At 34.1% G+C, this 18,894-nt stretch overlaps 1 long non-coding RNA gene across 2 annotated transcripts; it reads left to right on the top strand.

The window, feature by feature from the left end:
- The first annotated feature begins 11,408 nt into the window (after positions 1 to 11,408).
- On the top strand, positions 11,409 to 18,709 carry LOC127833962 (uncharacterized). Of its 2 annotated transcripts, none has more exons than XR_008027701.1 (4): positions 11,409 to 11,563; positions 15,327 to 15,405; positions 17,521 to 17,610; positions 18,616 to 18,709. It is a non-coding gene; the product is annotated as an uncharacterized LOC127833962 (long non-coding RNA). The 2 variants fall into 2 exon arrangements; XR_008027700.1 differs by having other exon boundaries at positions 17,521 to 17,624; positions 18,616 to 18,680.
- The last annotated feature ends 185 nt before the right edge of the window (positions 18,710 to 18,894 follow it).

Genomic DNA, 18,894 nt, shown 5'->3' with positions numbered 1-18,894 from the left:
TACAATAAAACGAAGTTGTATTTGTTGCTGTCGATTTTGGTTTCTTTCAACATCCGACTGGAGACTTTTCAAATAAATAAGACATATTACATAAACACTGATTTTTGTCAGTTAAAAGTTCAAGCCGCCCAACTACAGAGAGGATCGCGGTAAGATAATTTTAGCAGTTGCAGTGATGATTCTTGATTGTATGAGCAGCGCTCTGGGAATACCGGGCTCACCTTGTAATGCACATGTCGTCCTTGATTAACATGTCCGCATCTGCTAATAAGTTACGCCACTTTCCGCCTGATATGTATTTTAGTTTTGAAGAAACGTCCTTTATACGAAGTCCATTAAAGCGGAAAGCATATTCCCTGATTACCATGTGCTTACTGCACAGGCTAATCTGGGACGACAATTTACGCATATGCATTAAGCCCGGTTTTCCCAGTGCGCGAATCATATTGTAATCACGTGCAAACAGAAACAAAGTGTACTGTTTTTGTTGCATTCGTTTATATGCCTTTTAAATAAACACTTAGTGTATGTTTACGTACTGCATGTATTGACTGTATTGGTTTAAAGCGAGTTTATAAAATCTTATTCCTTTTGTTTCAAAACAAAATACAACTTCTTTCATTTAAACAAGCCATGTACTCTGTTTTAAAATCCCGACATGTTTGTGCAGATTCATTCATACGCATGACACATTGACGCAATTTTGGTTTTACCAAAAAATACGAGTAAATGTGCCGTTATCCGCATTAACTTACTCGTTAAAATTTCTCGTTAGTAAACAATATTTGAATGGTGGTAACATATAAAGATTGTTAATTTATTTTATTTAACATTCCTCGGTCATATTCAAATGTTGGTTTACGATTACGTGAATAAATTGTTGACATTGAAATCGTATATACTCGCTTTAACATTTATTACACTCGCATGATAGTTAATAAATGCAAACACTCTCACCAAAATGACTTTGAATGAAAGCATGTATTTACTCATATGACGTGATATAAGGAATCAAGTATGACAATTCAGGAGTTACAATTGATTACCCTTAAACTAGTGTTGCCCGTTTGTTTACCTGTTTTTATAGTCTACACATGTGCTTGAAAATAATTGTAGTATGGTAAATTTGGATTAAGGTATATGAGTATTGCTTTCTCTTTAACACAACAATTAATAATTAGGTTGTCTATATCTCTCATTTTATATTATTTACATTTGCTGATAAATGTTAAAGCAACATTCCAACTGTGGGACTTTTACTCACAATGTCGATATTGCGAAATTTTTTATCGTTCATGGTTTTCTTATTAAAAAAAACAACGTTTAAGTATATGCTATATTAAGCTTATGCTCTGAAAATGTTTCAATTATCATCAACACTATTTCTGATATTATTAATTGTATCTGATTTTATTTAACATATCATCAATCTTAAAAGATGTGCAATGCTTTGAAAATCTCTTTTATATACGGGACATGAAAACGATATATATAAATGTTTCATAGCATAACTGAGATGGTAACTTCGACTGTAACGAACCGAGGAGTTAACCCGGGTGGAGCATTAACCGTTCGTGTATCACACTATTCAAATTTACCAAATTTACCATGATAATATATCTTCCTTTTTAACGGAAATTCGATAATTAGCGATGAATGTAACCAATGTATGAGCAATTCGCTGCACACGTCATTTCGTTAGTGGCAAGATTTGCTTGAAGGTTGTGCACGTACTATCTATTAAAAAACTACTTACATGCAAATAACCAGTCATCAAAGAGACTTCCACCGTTTGTAAAGTAGACGTAAGACTCCTGTTTCCGGCGTTATTTACGCAAAGACGTCCGTTCACAGAAACGCTGTATCGTTTTTTGGAAACGTAGACTAACCGAGCGTTCGGATGAGTTTGGTTGATTAACAGTAAAAGGAGCTGAATGATGGCAAAACCGGTGCCGCCAGCGGGTGACTGGATATACATGCTGCTCAACGTACATGTATTTCTAATGTGTTTACCTTTTCTGCAGCGCCTCATGAACGGTTTTAGACTTCTTCATTCTCAATTTGTATACAATTTTGCTGATGACATTGCAAATTCAATATGCGGCTTTCGGCACGCAAATGAGAATATGTTGCGAATGGGGCGTTCTATGCGCTGTCTGGAACATCCGGTCATGCTTCACAATCACATCTCAAACATACAATTCCAATGTCATGGCTACGTAAGATGTGACAGACAAATTAGTGATGAAATACGCTTATATTTTCGGATTCGTAATGAAAGAAACTGTTACGGAAACGGTAAGATGTTTGATGTCATGAATGTATAACTTTGTGTAAACTTCTTGGTAATATACATATATTTAAATATTTGAAAGTTAGTCATATGAGGACAATTATCAATCGTTGAGATGCTAACATGAACAATAATATGTTTTACATGTTTTACAATAGTTTATGAATTATTTTTCGCTGCTTCAACATATTTTACGCGTTTTATTTGTTGATGCTCGAAAAACGCAATCTTTTGCGTTTAAATTTAAACAGTTATCGTATAGAGTAATACCATATATGTGACATAATATTATAATGATTAACACAATTCTAGATCGGACCATTCAGCAAGAGAACGACTCCCTGAGACAGCGTGTTATGTGCAGGATCTGTATCAGTAGAGAGAGACGTGTGGTCTTCCTACCGTGCGGACATTTGCTGACCTGTGAAGTGTGTGGACATGGGACCAGCGTTTGTCCAACTTGTGGACTGCGAGTTTTGTCGCGTGTTGTGTTGAGGCGGTGAATGCTTAAATTCCGTGTTCACTTCCGCATGTGCTATTCACTAACACTATTTTAACGCTCTTCAACGAGGAAATTATTGTCATGTAATACAATAATATAATATACAATCTGTTCGAGTTGCTTGGGATTTCATTGGATTATAAATATTAAACGTATTCTTTTTCTGTGGCATGATAATTCATTTATGTTATTTTGAACTATGCCTAAATTAGTGGGTATTTTTTCTGATAAAAACCAAAGAATTAATCAATACAAAACATTAAAGATCAGAAAATAATAATAATAATAAAAATAAAATAATAATAAGAAGAATTATTATTATTACGCTCAACAAAAGTTATAACCGCCCACTTGATATTTTGGGATATTTAAACTCCGCGTAATGTGCTTAGAAAAAACAAATTATACCAAATACTTAAACATTTTATTATCACCATTTGTACATAAACGAGTAATCAGCGGTAAAATATATAGACAAGCTAAAATATGCGTTCCTTTTATGTTCACTTAATATTTTACCGCTGATTAATCGTAATTATTCGTTAGTTGTATAGAATTACGCTGTATCTTGATCAAGTTGAGAAATGCTCTATTGTCACAAAAAGACAGGAAAAAAGCAAAACACTTATCGCTGCTTATCATCCCTTTAAACAGATCGTGCGATTTCCATATTGAAAAGTACCAAAATGTTTATCAACATACCGGAATGCAACGCTGTTCTGCACAAATGGAATCAACTATATCTAAATGACAAATCTGATAGGCAGATTTAAATATCTGAACATCTTGTCGCACAAAGGAAATGGAAATGTTATTGCCGATAAGGGAAAGGTGTAACAAAAGAAGTGACACTAACTTTATGAAGGGATACGAGTAGATAGAGTAGTCTTGTTGGTGACCTACGGACGAAGATTTGTGCCATTTCTGTGTCCATCCGATTTCTGTTTCACGAAGCTCCGACAGTGCAAAGGCGTTTTCAATCTCGATTCAAAACTAGTTCAGTCCTTTAACTAAAAGCGATTTAAATTATAGTGCGTTAACATGATGCATTCGACGTTTATATAATATTTTAAAGTGATATTATGGGCATTTCTCACTGTTGAATTGAGCTGAAAAGGATTAACAGGTCAAAACAGTTATAGTTAAAATGTGGTAACTGACCAATTATCTGCAACTCATCTTGCTACCAGCTGTTTATACAAAATATATATTATATTCGATATTTTACATGACCTTACAGTCATCTAAGCCAAAGACCTATAAAATACAGTATACGTCTTTGTCTAAGCCGAGCGGGACTGTCCTTTTATTAGGATCGGAGTTAGTGTTCGTGTGTCGTATGAACGTATCTGCACTAAAACTAAATTTAGATTCACATCGTACATCGAATCATTTCTGTCGTCAGTTGTCAAAACCAAAGGACAGTTGATATTCCAATGCATTATTTTTCTCTTTCCGGGATATTGTTTTAGTATGTTGATGCTGCATTAACAAATATAAGTGTATACGAAGTGAAAAGACCAACAATAAACAACGGTTGTGATAGACTCCTTTGAACATGGCATATACTTTTAGATGCGCATAATATCACTTTAACTGAGTCTAAGGTTTCATTTAATTGCAGTAAGTGGTTTGTACATTGAATGGTCTCTGGTTTGCTAAGCCTACCATTGCAAACGAATCGTTTACCCTAAAATCTCTGTCAGCAAGTGCGTGCGTGTGCGGATGTGCGTGCGGGTGTGTGTGTGTGTGTGTGTGTGTGTGTGTGTGTGTGTGTGTGTGTGTGTGTGTGTGTGTGTGTGTGTGTGTGTGTGTGTGTGTGTGTGTGTGTGTGTGTGTGTGTGTGTGTGTGTGTGTGTGTGTGTGTGTGTGTGTGTGTGTGTGTGTGTGTGTGTGTGTGTGTGTGGTGTGTGTGTGTGTGTGTGTGTGTGTGTGTGTGTGTGTGTGTGTGTGTGTGTGTGTGTGTGTGTGTGTGTGTGTGTGTGTGTGTGTGTGTGTGTGTGTGTGTGTGTGTGTGTGTGTGTGTGTGTGTGTGTGTGTGTGTGTGTGTGTGTGTGTGTGTGTGTGTGTGTGTGTGTGTGTAGTGGAAACCCACTGCCGGTCTTTCGTTACACACCAAACAACCCACTACATATTGGCAACCCACTACACGAAACCCGGTAGTGACTTTGACATTTTGTTTTTTTCGGCTTAATTAGACATTATCTTATTAAAAAATGTATTTTTTCCATGGAATTGATTTGACGGTTTTTATTCGCAATTGTGTGTTGTCGTACACGCATAGCGATGTTGCCATTTTCATGTCTCACACATTTTGCCCCAATAATTGCGCGCATGCGCGCATATTCCAAAATGTCCTCCAATACCGAGTCCAACGTGATGGGGAATTAAATATAAGGTATTTGTATGCTGAATACGTTATTTTTGAATACGATATTAGGCGGTTAAATAATAAATGTTATTCTTGTTTAAAATAAACCGCACGTTGGCTGGAAAACTGCTTCTTTTCGGATATAAACATACACGATTGAACTAACGAAGGTCATTCGTCCGAGCTTGTATTGAACTTGTATTAAACATTTTCAGAAATCAAAATAACCTTTGATTTAATTTCCATTAGTATTTGCCAAAAACGATTTCATTGATTGTATATATATATATATAGTTTTGTGAATCATAATCGGTAACTTGTCAGCTCGTACATTGTAATTGTACCTAGTCTTAGCTCGTACCCTACAGCATTGTACATGTAGGTGCTGAACAAATTTGTTGCAAACCTACAAGGCTAAATGTTTTGTGCAATAGGTAACATTAAAATTTTCCGTCATGTTCTTCTTCTTCCATGTGATAACATCATGAGACCTTAAAGAAAGAATTTCAAGAAAGGGTGTAAGTGGGTGTACAAGAAGGCGGACCTGTTTTTTAAAACAGGATGAAGAAAAAGGTATGTGCATCAATGAAGGGAAGCATTTAATTGTGTGCCAATTCTTCATATCAAAAACCTATAGAATGTTATCTATAGGTCTTTGTTCATATATGTTAGTTGATTGTTATAAAGACAAATGGTTGTTATTGCTTACAATCGGTAATTTTTGGGCATGCAGAGTCACTGGTTGGCAAAAGCGCTGGTTACTGATATGGAAAATATATGCAGTTAGTCATGTTTTCATCAGAAAATAAGTAAGAACTTCTAAAATAATTACTCAAACACAATCAATGAATATAATAACTATATCACGCCAAACGAACATCGGCTTTGGAATAATTGTATTGTTATTTTTTGTTATAATTAGCCTAAATGATTGACACCGCCCATTGGTCTTCAACTTAGAAGCAATGTCAAATGACTTTAAATGCTTTATTAGCGAAAACAAAAATACAATCTCAGGAATAATCTACATGTGCGTCCCGCGTCTATGACGCACAAATATCGAAATAGACGCATCGTTTTGAAATATGTGCGTCCACTCGGACGCATTGCTGAACTGTATCCGTTAACGCATACGTGAATCACGATAGGTACGAACCATCTTGTGTACGAGTAAAAAGTGTAGCAATGAACGCTAAGTTTAACCGAATGAGACTCACAGCAAGTCTTTTGAAAGGCTCTAGTCGCTGATGTATAATACAAACCAATTAGAATCGACCTTTAAAATAGAACGTGTTATGATATTTTCTTGAGTCCCCGGATGAAAACCTGCTTTAACTTTGTGTAATTTAGTCATAAATAATACAGAAAAAATGCTTCCAAAATAAGGTGTTGAAGCTTAATAATCCAAAACAAACAAATCTAAACTTTAATAATGGTAGGTAAACGGCTCGCAATTTGGACATAAACAATAATATTATCAAGCTCGCAATTCGGATATTAACAATAATATAATCATCGATTGGAATCAAGTTGAAATGTTATAATAGGTTACATTCATGTAACAGATAATGTTATAGCCTATGTGAAGGCAAACAAGATAGTGATAACTCTGAATTTGTTTGTTTTTTTTGTTTCAACAAGTTTTTGAGATTATTAAAAGTTTAATGCAAGTAAAGTTATTGAGCTAGTGTGATTTAGACATATTTTCTTCACTACTTGGTATCTTTCAAAATTTGGGACCCATACTTTTTCAAAGTGGACTCATTAATTTTGGCCTGGGACTCATTGGTCTAAAATCTGCGAGTTCAGGGACCCATAGCTAGTAAATTCTAGAATATTCCCTGAATCATATGTTTTCTATAAAAGTTATTTTTGATAAAAAATATAATTGAGTTTCACTGTGTTTTAAGGATTTAAAATTATTGTGAAAATTACAGTAATTTTCAACATAATCAATAAGCGTTAAGCCAACTGCCTTTTGCTAACCAGTGGGCAGTCTGCAAATAGCAGGTGCGCATGACCTCACTTGTCGACTTGTCTATTACACATTACAGTGTAGGCTACTTTGCTCCTTATTTTCTTGCTCAGTCCAGCATTTATATTACACTTACACAAATATTTTCCATATAGACAATCCACAAATAAATTAATTGACCGTGGCCATATTGGCTATCACGTGACCCTGCCGCCATCTTAGTACGGACGATTTTGACAAATAACAGCAATGTAGAATTTATCGTCAAATTATTTGTGTAATAATTAAGGCCGAATTTGCTGTATTTTTATTCCCTGCCATAGGCGGAGGGATATTGTTTTGGCGTTGTCCGTCTGTCTGTCCGAATCCATATCTTGGAAGTGCTTTGGCGGACTTCATTGAAACTTGGTATGAGTATATATATGGATAATAGGATGATGCACGCCAAATGGCTTTGTACATCATCTTTTAATAACCATACATACCAGAAATTTTCAGGTCTAAATCGGTACATTTGACCAAAGAGCGGGACACCTAAAACGATCAATCATGCCAACTTTACTGTAGTCAGTAATCAGGACATTACTTACAAAATTTCTGGCAAATATAAGGGATAAATGTGTTTACAAATTTCATGAACACAAATGTTCTCAATTTTCCCGAAGTAAACACACATGTGCACAATGCGGATGAATCAATAATGTGAAATGAGGGGCATGCCTCTATTTGACTTCAATTTGGGACAGGGGCATGCGTAATTGTTCAATGCGATGTGCGCGCATCGAGCATTGTTTTATTCAACCAATCATCAATTAACTCTAAATTTAGATTGATGCAATAGGTACAAGTTGATTTCTGAAAATCAGTCAAAAAACTTAAGTATAAATTTATATCAAACTTCAATGTGTATTGGTCAGCGCTCGATTTGCTTGATATACAAACTGGTGTTTTGACAGGTTTTTTAGCCTCAGCTGGTATAATACACAGAATAATGTGTAAAAGAATCTTTGGACTTGATTTGGGCCATGAAATACAAATGCATTCGGCTTTTAATTCACTATGATGCATCTATCGCTAGCAATTAGCGACCCCTATCATATAAACACCCTGGTGTAAATGCCCGATTAAAATCAATAATTTGCCGATAGAGTACTGATAAGGTGTCAAAAACAACTCTGGAACTCTCGACTAGTAGATATCGTTTGTTAATAAGGGGGCGATAAAGGGATTAGCGATGGTAATTTAAGCTAGACGGGGCTTTAACTGCGAATTTTATTGTGACCTTATAGAACATTATGTCATTTTCTACGAATGTCGGTAAAAATTGTGTCACATCAGGACACCGGACAAACACCCCAAAAACAGGACTGTCCTGCCAAGATCGGGACGTCTGGCATGTATGTTTAATAACAGAGTTATGGCCCTTTGTATCTTTAAAAAATGCTTTTTTGTGTGTCCGGAGCCATATCTTGGAAGTGTTTTGGCGGATTTCATTGCAACTTGGTATGAGTGTCCAGAAGCATATTGGCTGGGGATATGTACTCTTAAGAATTTGCTTGTTTTTTATAGAAATCCTGTCAGTTATGCCTTTTGCTTAAAACACATTTCTTTATTGAATTTTATTATCTGAAGATAATTATAAAGGTTATTTCCACATATAAAATCTTAAGAAAACTTTGTGAATTGTAAGGTTAATTACTCAGGAGACGTTAATTAGAAATTTTAAAGATGTATGACAGAGATATACAATTTCTTTGAAAATCAGATATCTGCCTTTGATTTAAACATTATTATTTCTTTATATAAACAAGTATATAGTTCCAGATATACTCATTAAGAAAATGTATATGATTCAATACCGAGATAGTGAGATAGAAAAAAGAGGAACGTATGTCACAGTTCAAGCGCGGTGGTGTATACCATATGTTTAATGACTGGATTTTAAATCAACCGAATATACATGTATATAAATTTAAGATTAACATTTTGAGCTGCTGTAATATTGCATACATACAATATACGTATTCACTATATTGACATTGAAAAACTAGCCGAAACTCAATTGTTTAAAATTAAGAACAGAAAACAACTCATTTTAAAATAATCCATATTGGCTTGTAGTTAAAATTTTGTTCTTGTGAAAATTTAAATGCAGGCCATTGTGTCCGATTCAAAGGATACATACACAAAAATATCTGTTTTATATCTATATATTACCATCCACATAAAAATATTGAAACACAGGGAGAAAATCGAAAAATGTTTAAAACTTCCATTATATTACATTAAACTCTGTACTAATAGCTTATAGTTTATAGGCATTAATTCAATGTTTTATTTATGTATATATAATCTAGAGCTACTGAGTCCATAAAAATATGTTTTTACCTGGATAAGAAATATCTTATATCAACAATATAGATCTGCTTTGGTTATCTTAAATGACTTCTGGAATCCACCATGAAAAGCGAACTTCTATTCTTGAATTTCTTCAGTGTACTGTAACAACGCGCAAGGGTACGTATTTACGATAACGCAAAGGCGGGATCTACTTTCTGCAAAATTGGATCATATGACGAATCGGCTTACATTTCAATCTTTCCGATCAATTCATGTTCGTAGGCTACATGTAAGTCATAATTATTAAAATAAAAATAAAAAATTGATCTAGGCTAAGTCAAAATAATTAAAATAATAAAAATAAATTGATTTCAAGCTGCAGTTCACTTTTTCTTGTTTAATCTTTGCTAATACATTAAATTATCATTAGTAAAATAAACAAAGGTGAAACTTCAGCTGCCCCAGCAGCACAGCATTCCCATCATTAACCGTGCATACATAAATGACACTGATAGCCCCTAAAAAGTGTGAGAATTATTTCAAAATATAACTTTTTATACATTTTGAGGAAAAAAAATAATTACACACACATTGTATTTATCTGTTACTTTCAAATAAAGAACTGCTTTGACTTTGACCGAAAATATACAGCAGTTCTATGTCTGCATGCCCTTATCTTTTGCTAAAATCAGTTAATAAACAGGTCTACATAATATATTTCTTAATGAAATACAAAAAATAAGTATAATATAATTAATAATATTAGTAAACACACATGATAATATTAATAACACACATGGCAAGATTAAAGTTCTAACCAAAAATCAATTAGGCATTCCTGGTATTAATTTCGTCTAGTCCTTCGTATAATCCTATGTTTAGAGAAACAAGTTATTTATAACCGACCAATGACGTTACACAATGCAATTTTCAATTGACACAGTGCCATATTGTACAATTGGTATGGAACAATGATAGTGTCTTTAGGTCTGGAATAGCATTACTTGTAAGTTTTTATTAACTTTATTGTAATGCAACTAGTAAAATAATGTTTATATTTTATATTAAGTGACTCTTGCATGATCATCTGCATTGTTTGCAGCCGTTAAAGCTTCCTACTTTTCTTTACTTGTTAAAACGATACTATTGTAAATGGACATTCAACGATATGAGGTCGATATATATTTATAGGAGTAGTTTGTAAGCTGTAGTGACTTGCATAATTTGTATTCCAATGTTCTAACTAACTTAATTTGTATGACAGTGTAGTGACTTGCCTAGTGTGTATTCCAATTACATGACATGCCTAGTGTTTCTGCCGCTGTAGTGACTTGCATAGTTTTTATGCCTATGTTATAACGTCCATAGTTTGTATGCCAGCGTAGTGACTTTCCTAGTGTGTATGCCAATTTCATGACTTACATAGTGTTTGTGCCACTGTTGTGACTTGCATAGTTTGTATGCCAATGAAGTAACTAGCTTAGTTTGTATGCCATTGTAGGGACTCACCTAGTGTGTATGGCAATTTCATGACTTACATAGTGTGTGTGCCACTGTAGTGACTCGCCTAGTTTGTATGCCAATTTCATGACTTACATAGTGTATATGCCACTGTAGTGACTTGCATAGTTTGTATGCCAATGTAGTAACTTCCATAGTTTTATGCCAGTGTAGTGACTGACCTAGTGTGTATGCCAATTTCAAGACTTACATAGTGTATGTGCCACTGTAGTGACTTGCATATAAATATAAAATATTTATATATATTATTTTATACTATATGGTTAAATATATATATATTGATTAACTTTTACAAATCTGTTATTGTTTATTTCTCTTTCAATTAGGTTTGATGGAACTACAGAAGTTGGCAGTTTTGGAAGGCTTGTAAATGACTCCACACACCCCAATTGCAAAGTGCAGTGCTTTGAGGAGGAGGGTCTACCAAGCTTGTATTTCGTTGCCCTCCGTGACATTCTGCCACTGGTCAGACGCTACAGGTGACTGTGCCAGTGTCATCTCTCGTGCAGAGAAGAAGTTGTGTATAATTATGGTGCAGGACCATATCCATGGACGAAAAAGGTACTTATTAATAAAGAAATGTTTCCTCTAAATGGCCCTTTTTACACCCCCACTACTAGTTGATCCGTCTGTCCCGAAATTGACTGTGCTCTAACTGCCTGATGAATTGCCTGAGGCCTGTTTCTACTGCCTTCATGGGTCCGATAGTCGGATCCTTTCGCAATGCCAAATATGCATAGTTTTTCCCAATTCATACCCCAAAATTCCCAATTGTAAAAAAACGGTTATTTTTTAGCTCATCTATGCTTTTATAACCTGTCTTTTTCCGTCAACATTTGTACTTAAATGACATCTCCTACTAAATCGATGGGCAAGTCTTGATGTAAATTGCCAAGAGTGAAAGTTTTTTTTAAAGAATTGCATGCCAACCGAAATGAAAAAAAAATCTCTAAAACTGCAAGGTCTGAGGCTTTAATAGATATTTGGCATGAAGCATCATCTGTTGGAACTCAACCAAGATTGTTTAAAGTACACTGCAACGCTCATATATCGCAGACCGGTAAATCGCGCTGACCGGTATATCGTGCTTCAGCTATTGCTTCCGAAAATCCAACAAGCATGATAACTAAATGACGTTTAAATCTGAGAATTCGCTAACTTAAGCAGAAAACCGTTTCTAGCTAGTATTAACACCCTATATTTTGCGGCATACTATGGCACGCAATGAAGCATGAAAACAGTTGATTACTGACTGTGTTGATTGCACACAGCTGGGGTTGTTTTTAACATTTAAGAAATAACTAATTAGTGTCCCTGCACAGGTTATAATGGCAGTATACTGTACTATAAATCGTTAAATTTCGCAACTGGTCATTCTGACTCTGTACACGAAATACATCGCAAAAATGGCTATGAGTAATACTGTCACACGCAAACATAAACAATTCTCGATTACTGAGAAGATAGAGATAATAGACATGAACTGAAGAAGATAGCAACAGATTTCCATTGGTTAATCCATACTATTTGATAGGAAAGTATGTGTACATAACATTATTTAATTTTTTTTGGCAGTCATTTTAAGGATCATCTAATGCTTTTGAATGACAGCAATAGATATACCCTGTTAAAGGTTTTATAGAGATGCCACATAAGCAAAACATAAAATATTGATTATCTAAAACTGAACTAACTACAATGCATTAAAGTTATAATGTGATCAAAGTCTTCTAGTCATTTTGTGAGATGAAAATTTAAGTCGTTGTGTCCTATTTGCTGCTATGTTTCATATACTGATACAGTGTGCGATATTCAGATTTTAAAGTATTAGCCCAAATTCTTATACACATATATAAAAAGTAAAATTTCTTAGTAGCCCGACTATATAAATGTTTAAATTGTTCCCACTAGCCCGAATGGATTTTCATTAGCAAAAACCCTTCAGGCCTTTACTGACCTTTACTGTTGGGAATGGACGGTCAACAGGACTGGCTACCTTCAAAGCCTACTTGTCTGATACTGAATATACATGTCCTGGTCCTGATAATCAAAAAACACCAATTTGCATTACCCCACAGTGCATGCAATAGCATAAAAATCAAAATGATTATCAAAATTGAATTTTGGCAAATAATAAAGCACATATAAATATTTTCAATGTATAATATAACATATTTCGCTTAAAATATTATAAAACATTGTTGCTTAAATAAAGATCAAATATAGCAACCCATGTGAAAGACAAACAAATTTTACCGGACATGAGGTCCGATAACTTTTAAAATGTACCGGACCTCACCGCATTTTACCGGACTTTATTCTGCTTTAAACAAACAATAAAAATACAGTGTTTAGTTTTTTTTATCGTTCTGACGTTCACACTGTTTTACAAATCTAAATACAATAAAATAATTAAATTTATGCCCGTTTAGTCAGCACTTCCGGCCGTAAATTACGCCAAAAATCGGCAGTATAACGTTTTCTAAACAAATTGCAGAAGGCACTCGGACGTCCGATAATCCGCACTCATATTGTTGTCTCATATCGAATAATAGTCACATTACACAGCCATGTATGCTGACAAAGATGCACCACAAACACTTCTAGGGTAACTTTGCAGTCGCCAAAGCGTCCAATCGGTAACGAGAATGCGTATCATAAGGGCATGGTTAAAGGGAGCTTTTCACGATTTGGTAAATTGACAAAATTGAAAAAAGTTGTTTCAGATTCGCAAATTTTCGTTTTAGTTATGATATTTGTGAGGAAACAGTAATACTGAACATTTACCATGGTCTAATATAGCCATTAAATGCATCTTTTGACGATTTAAAAACCTGAAAATTATAAAGCGTTGCAACGAGAAACGATTGAATAATTTGGAGAGTTCTGTTGTAGTTTAATTTTGTGAAACTATGCAGATAAATTATAAATGATTAAATACGTCTCTCATACTTACTTGGCAGGATGGTCGAGCGGTCTAATTGGTTTTTACTCCAGGACTCCGGGGGTCACTGGTTCGAGCCCTGCTGCAGGCTACTTTTTTCCATTTTTTAAAATTTTATTCTTGATTTTTTTACTGGAGCTTTTTAGATCCAATGATTACATTTATCAATATAATGCATTTAATGACAAACTTCAAAACATGCCAAAATCTGTGAAAAGGCCCCTTAAACTGGCGATCATTATTTTTGATCGACGTCAGTCTTGAAGTTAGCGTTTATTGCAGATTGATTTACAAAAAATCACAGTTTTGAAATTTATGCAATATCCAATGGTAATTAAACAGTATAAGAAAGACGGTGTCGGTTATCATCGCACCTTTTCACCATAAACAATTACTTAAACAATCATTGTTCCTTATGAGAAATTAAATGCAAATGGTTTATAGCAATGAATAACTTATGGCAAGTAAGTTGTGAAAACAATACCCGTTACAAATTGCATGTGGTAACAATTTAATTTAAATAGAAGTATATTTCATCATGTCCATTTTTAGAACTGAATAACACATGATGCCATTTAAAGCCTGTGTTTTAATAAGAGCGCGTAATTTTTGCTGACAGAGATGAGTGCCACGCATGGAAAAGGTTTAAGCGTGAGTGTCAAAACAGACCATGTGCCGTAACTATATTGTGCAACTCGGTACATGTAGTATTTTAAAATAAAAAAATACATCGGCATTAATGCACACAATGAGATATTATTAACACACTGAAACTATACACAGAATACGTAAATTTATGAATAATAAATTAAATTAAAGTCGCTCATTGATTGGTCGTTATAACCCAATATGACCAGTGAATATGAATATGCTCGCACATTCAATGGGATCATTCCCACTTAACATGCGTAAATCAAGTGACGCAATTTGCGTCCCATCCATGGGAATGGCGATGATCCCATCCAAAAATTCACTTTTCATAAGCGCTTGCATAAAATGGCGGACATTTGTGTTTATAAAGTTCTTAACATTAGCATCAATACTGGTCATATTTTGGTTTTGAACATTGAAATCGATATTTGTTCATATTCTAGTTTCGTTTTCATTGTTTTACCAAAACACACAATTTATTTATGGTCGGACACAAGGTCCGACAATGTCGGGAATAATACAGGACCTCAGCAAATTTTATCGGCAATGTCCGAGGTCCGATGTCTTTCGCATGGGTTGTATAGAATACTTGAACTTAAATTTGACACTATGATTTTTTGTGTGCTGAGCAATCAATAATACAGTAAATATCATCTATAAATGAAATGTCGCTATTTAATTTGAAACATGTTTTGAAATCCAAACAATATTGTTATTTTTAAACTGCAGATCGAAAAGCTGTGACGTTATAGTATCCAAGCCAGGCGTGAGACCAGTCCATTGCCTACTTGAAGTTAGCAACGGAAAGGTAAGTATTTAAACCCTGTAGATTATTTTTCATGGAATTGTGTAATATGCTGCATGTTGCATTTAGCTACAGAACTGTGTTTTTGAGTAAGCAATCAATTTTATTTGTCTAAAACTCTTTTTTTTTAAATTGATATCAAAAAACTTACTAATTAGTCACGTTAAGCAGTTTGATCTGTAATAATTGACAAAATCCTGTCCGTATCAATCCTTGAGCCATATTTACTGTGTTGCAACAAATAAGAGCACAGCAAATATGAGCGCAAGAAAATGGGAAGCTGTCTTAATAAAGATAACTAATACTAAAGAGCTTGAAACTAGATTTTTAGCTCTTCGCTACATTGTTCAGAAAGTCAATAATGTGAATGTAAAGAAATAGTTTTTCCCGGTCTAATACATAGCGATAAAATCTGTAGGCATTTTTAAAAGACAGTGCTAGTAGCATTGTAAACATATCTGGTATATTAAAGTATGTACATTTGATCCTTCCTATCAGTTATTTGCAAAATAATCAGATTAAAATGACAATAAAACTTGAAAGCAGACATGAGAGCATTTAATGACGAAGAAAATGCTTCCATAAGCAATAAATAAACAAGTACTGATGTAGATTTCTTCCATCGTTTATTAGGGTTATGTTCTTTAAACCAACTGTCAATTTAACTTGTATGTTCAGTTGAAAACTAATAGTTGCTTTAAAACAAGCTTATTGTGCATTTGAAGGCAATGATTGTTCTGAACTTTGATTCAATTTTAAATTGAAATATGTTTATTAACTTTATTTGGTTAATTTTATTTATGCCACTGTATCTAATGAAAAACTCTACCCACTCTAAGGTAGCGTTCCCCTCTCATCATTCTGTTTATACAAGAAATGCAGTTATAAAGTTAGTACTCAATTCTAATTTGATAATCACTAAAAAAAATCACTGGCATAACACTTCCTGAAATACTAGATTGTTGTTTGATACTAACTTAGTTTTAAGAATGAAGGGTTATACTAAATTGACCTAAAATGCTCTGTAGCTGTAGTATATGCTACTAGTAATTTTTATCTACTGGTTTCATTTACTGCCCTTTTGGGGGATCTTTTAACTTGCTTTCTTCATGAAATACATGAAATTACATTGTTATATTTATCAATGCTTAAAGAAACAGTGCTACTCAAAATGAACAAAAATTTCGTACAATATTTCGTAAAATAAAGCTAATCAATTAAAAACCATTGTTCCTTATGGAAATAGCCGAAATTTCAACGCCAGACGTGGTCTGGTAAAATAGATGTTTGTAGATAACAAATGCTCGTTTTTATTCTTGATTTACATATTTATTTCCATTTAATAACATGGAATTAATTGTGTCACAAATAAATAAAAAGGAGCATTTTGTATCTACAAAAGCTATATAATCATACCATATCCAGCGTTGAAATTGTGGCTATTGCTATAAGGAACACTGAATGTTAAGGTGTTAACTTTATTTTACGAAATACTTTACAAAATTTTCATTGACTTTGAGCGTTATAGAGGCTTTAATTGGTGGCTCCCAAAGTGATAACTCATGACAATGCAGGCTCTAGTGGCTTGAGTGTTTGTACACACACTCCACATGCAAGTCACTACACAGTGCACACTATGCAAGCCAGGAAACACTATTCAAGTCACTACACAGTACTCACTATGCAACAAGCCAGTACACACTATACAAGTCACTACACAGTACACACTATGCAACAAGCCAGTACACACTATACAAGTCACTAAACAGTACACACTATGCAAGCCAGTACATACTATGCAAGTCACTACACAGTACACACTATTCAAGTCACTACACAGTACTCACTATGCAACAAGGCAGTACACACTATACAAGTCACTACACAGTACACACTTTGCAACAAGCCAGTACACACTATACAAGTCATTACACAGTACACACTATGCAAGCCAGTACATACTATGCAAGTCACTACACAGTACACACTATGCAAGCTATTACAGCATAATTAATTAATTGGAAATCAGATCTATACAGTTTTCAAGCTCTTCATTAAGTTCATGAGTATTAATTTGTATTTTTTATGTGTTTTAGTAATAAATTTTTAAATCTTCAGGACAAGTTTGCTTTATACACTGATGTTGGAGCTTGGGGAAAGCCACTTGACTACATTACCTAGCTCAGGCAGTCTGCAATACTCAAAGAAGTGAGGACTTTGAGGTATAAATAATTTGTATGGATCATGGTGATAAAACCACATACATCATAGATAGCTGAATCATGGCTTTTTCCTTCTGTGAGAATGGACGTTTTTCACAAATTTGAGAAATTGGCGACTCAAATTTTCACAATTTCAAGAAGTTTGTGACTGACATTTTCAAAACTTTAGAAAGTTCACAACTCATTATTTCACAATTTTGAACAGTTTTTGACTCATTTTTTCACAATTTTGAACTGTTTGCAACTCTTTTTTCACATAATGAGGGTTGGGGCCAAGGCCGCTCCACAAAAACAGGGAAAAAAGCCCTGTGAATTAGTACTTTGTATTAAGAAGTGTGTAAATTTTTGAAGGCATTATGAATGCTATTGTGTGAAAATCTGTCATACATGTACATGTAGCCTGATACTTTAATTACTATATTTAATAAAACTGGTCCAAGGAATTTTGAACCGAACTATATACTTTTTTGGTAACAAAATCAAACATGTTACCACTGAGACAATCAGAAATTAGAAATTATAACTGAAAGCTATATTTTAAGGCTATGTGAGTAATGATAATACAGGTTTTGACATTATTGGAGTTTTCAGACATAAGTGGAATGTAGGGCACCTGTGTCATTTGGACATATTCCTGTTTGAATCTGTGACAATTTTTTGGATATTTGTCATTTTGTTATGTAGTCAATTCTCTTTGAACATTGTGGCATGCGTAAACAAGTTTTATCTTATGTTTATAAGGTCTTAGGCTTTTCAACGAATGAATTTGTCTGTGCCATGTATATTGTTGGCTAAGGGATTAAATTTGTCTTTAAAGTGGGGCTTATAAAAACTTTTATCTGCAATATGTGCCAGTTATTTACTTAAATTGAAAAGGATGGGTCACATAGAACTTCACCGCATTGAATGTCCCTATTAGAATGCTACACTGTCCTCAGTTTGACTTTTTACTGTCATAATTAGATAAGATATTACTTTTTATATTATACAGTTCTTGATGACTGCAGTGTCCATGACTTTAATGTTGAACCAGATGGCCTACATCCAGAACTGATGCATGGAGTTCAAAACTACATAGATCAAGGTATTCTTTTCTGTGAAACCTTTTGAAAAACAAAGATTTCATGTACCTCACTCAGGCTAGTTCAGTTTATAGGGACTTTGTCCATAAACCCCACATTCACAAGTTAGATTCAAATAAAGAAGGAATTGATATTTACCAACAGCTAAATGTATAATTGTAATCAAGAAATGCAGCAGTAAAATTATT

Source organism: Dreissena polymorpha, chromosome 6, assembly GCF_020536995.1.
Source record: "Dreissena polymorpha isolate Duluth1 chromosome 6, UMN_Dpol_1.0, whole genome shotgun sequence".
Classification (NCBI taxonomy): Eukaryota; Metazoa; Mollusca; class Bivalvia; order Myida; family Dreissenidae; genus Dreissena; species Dreissena polymorpha.
Note: the sequence above shows the minus strand (reverse complement) of the source record. Positions and strands in the feature narration are given on the sequence as shown.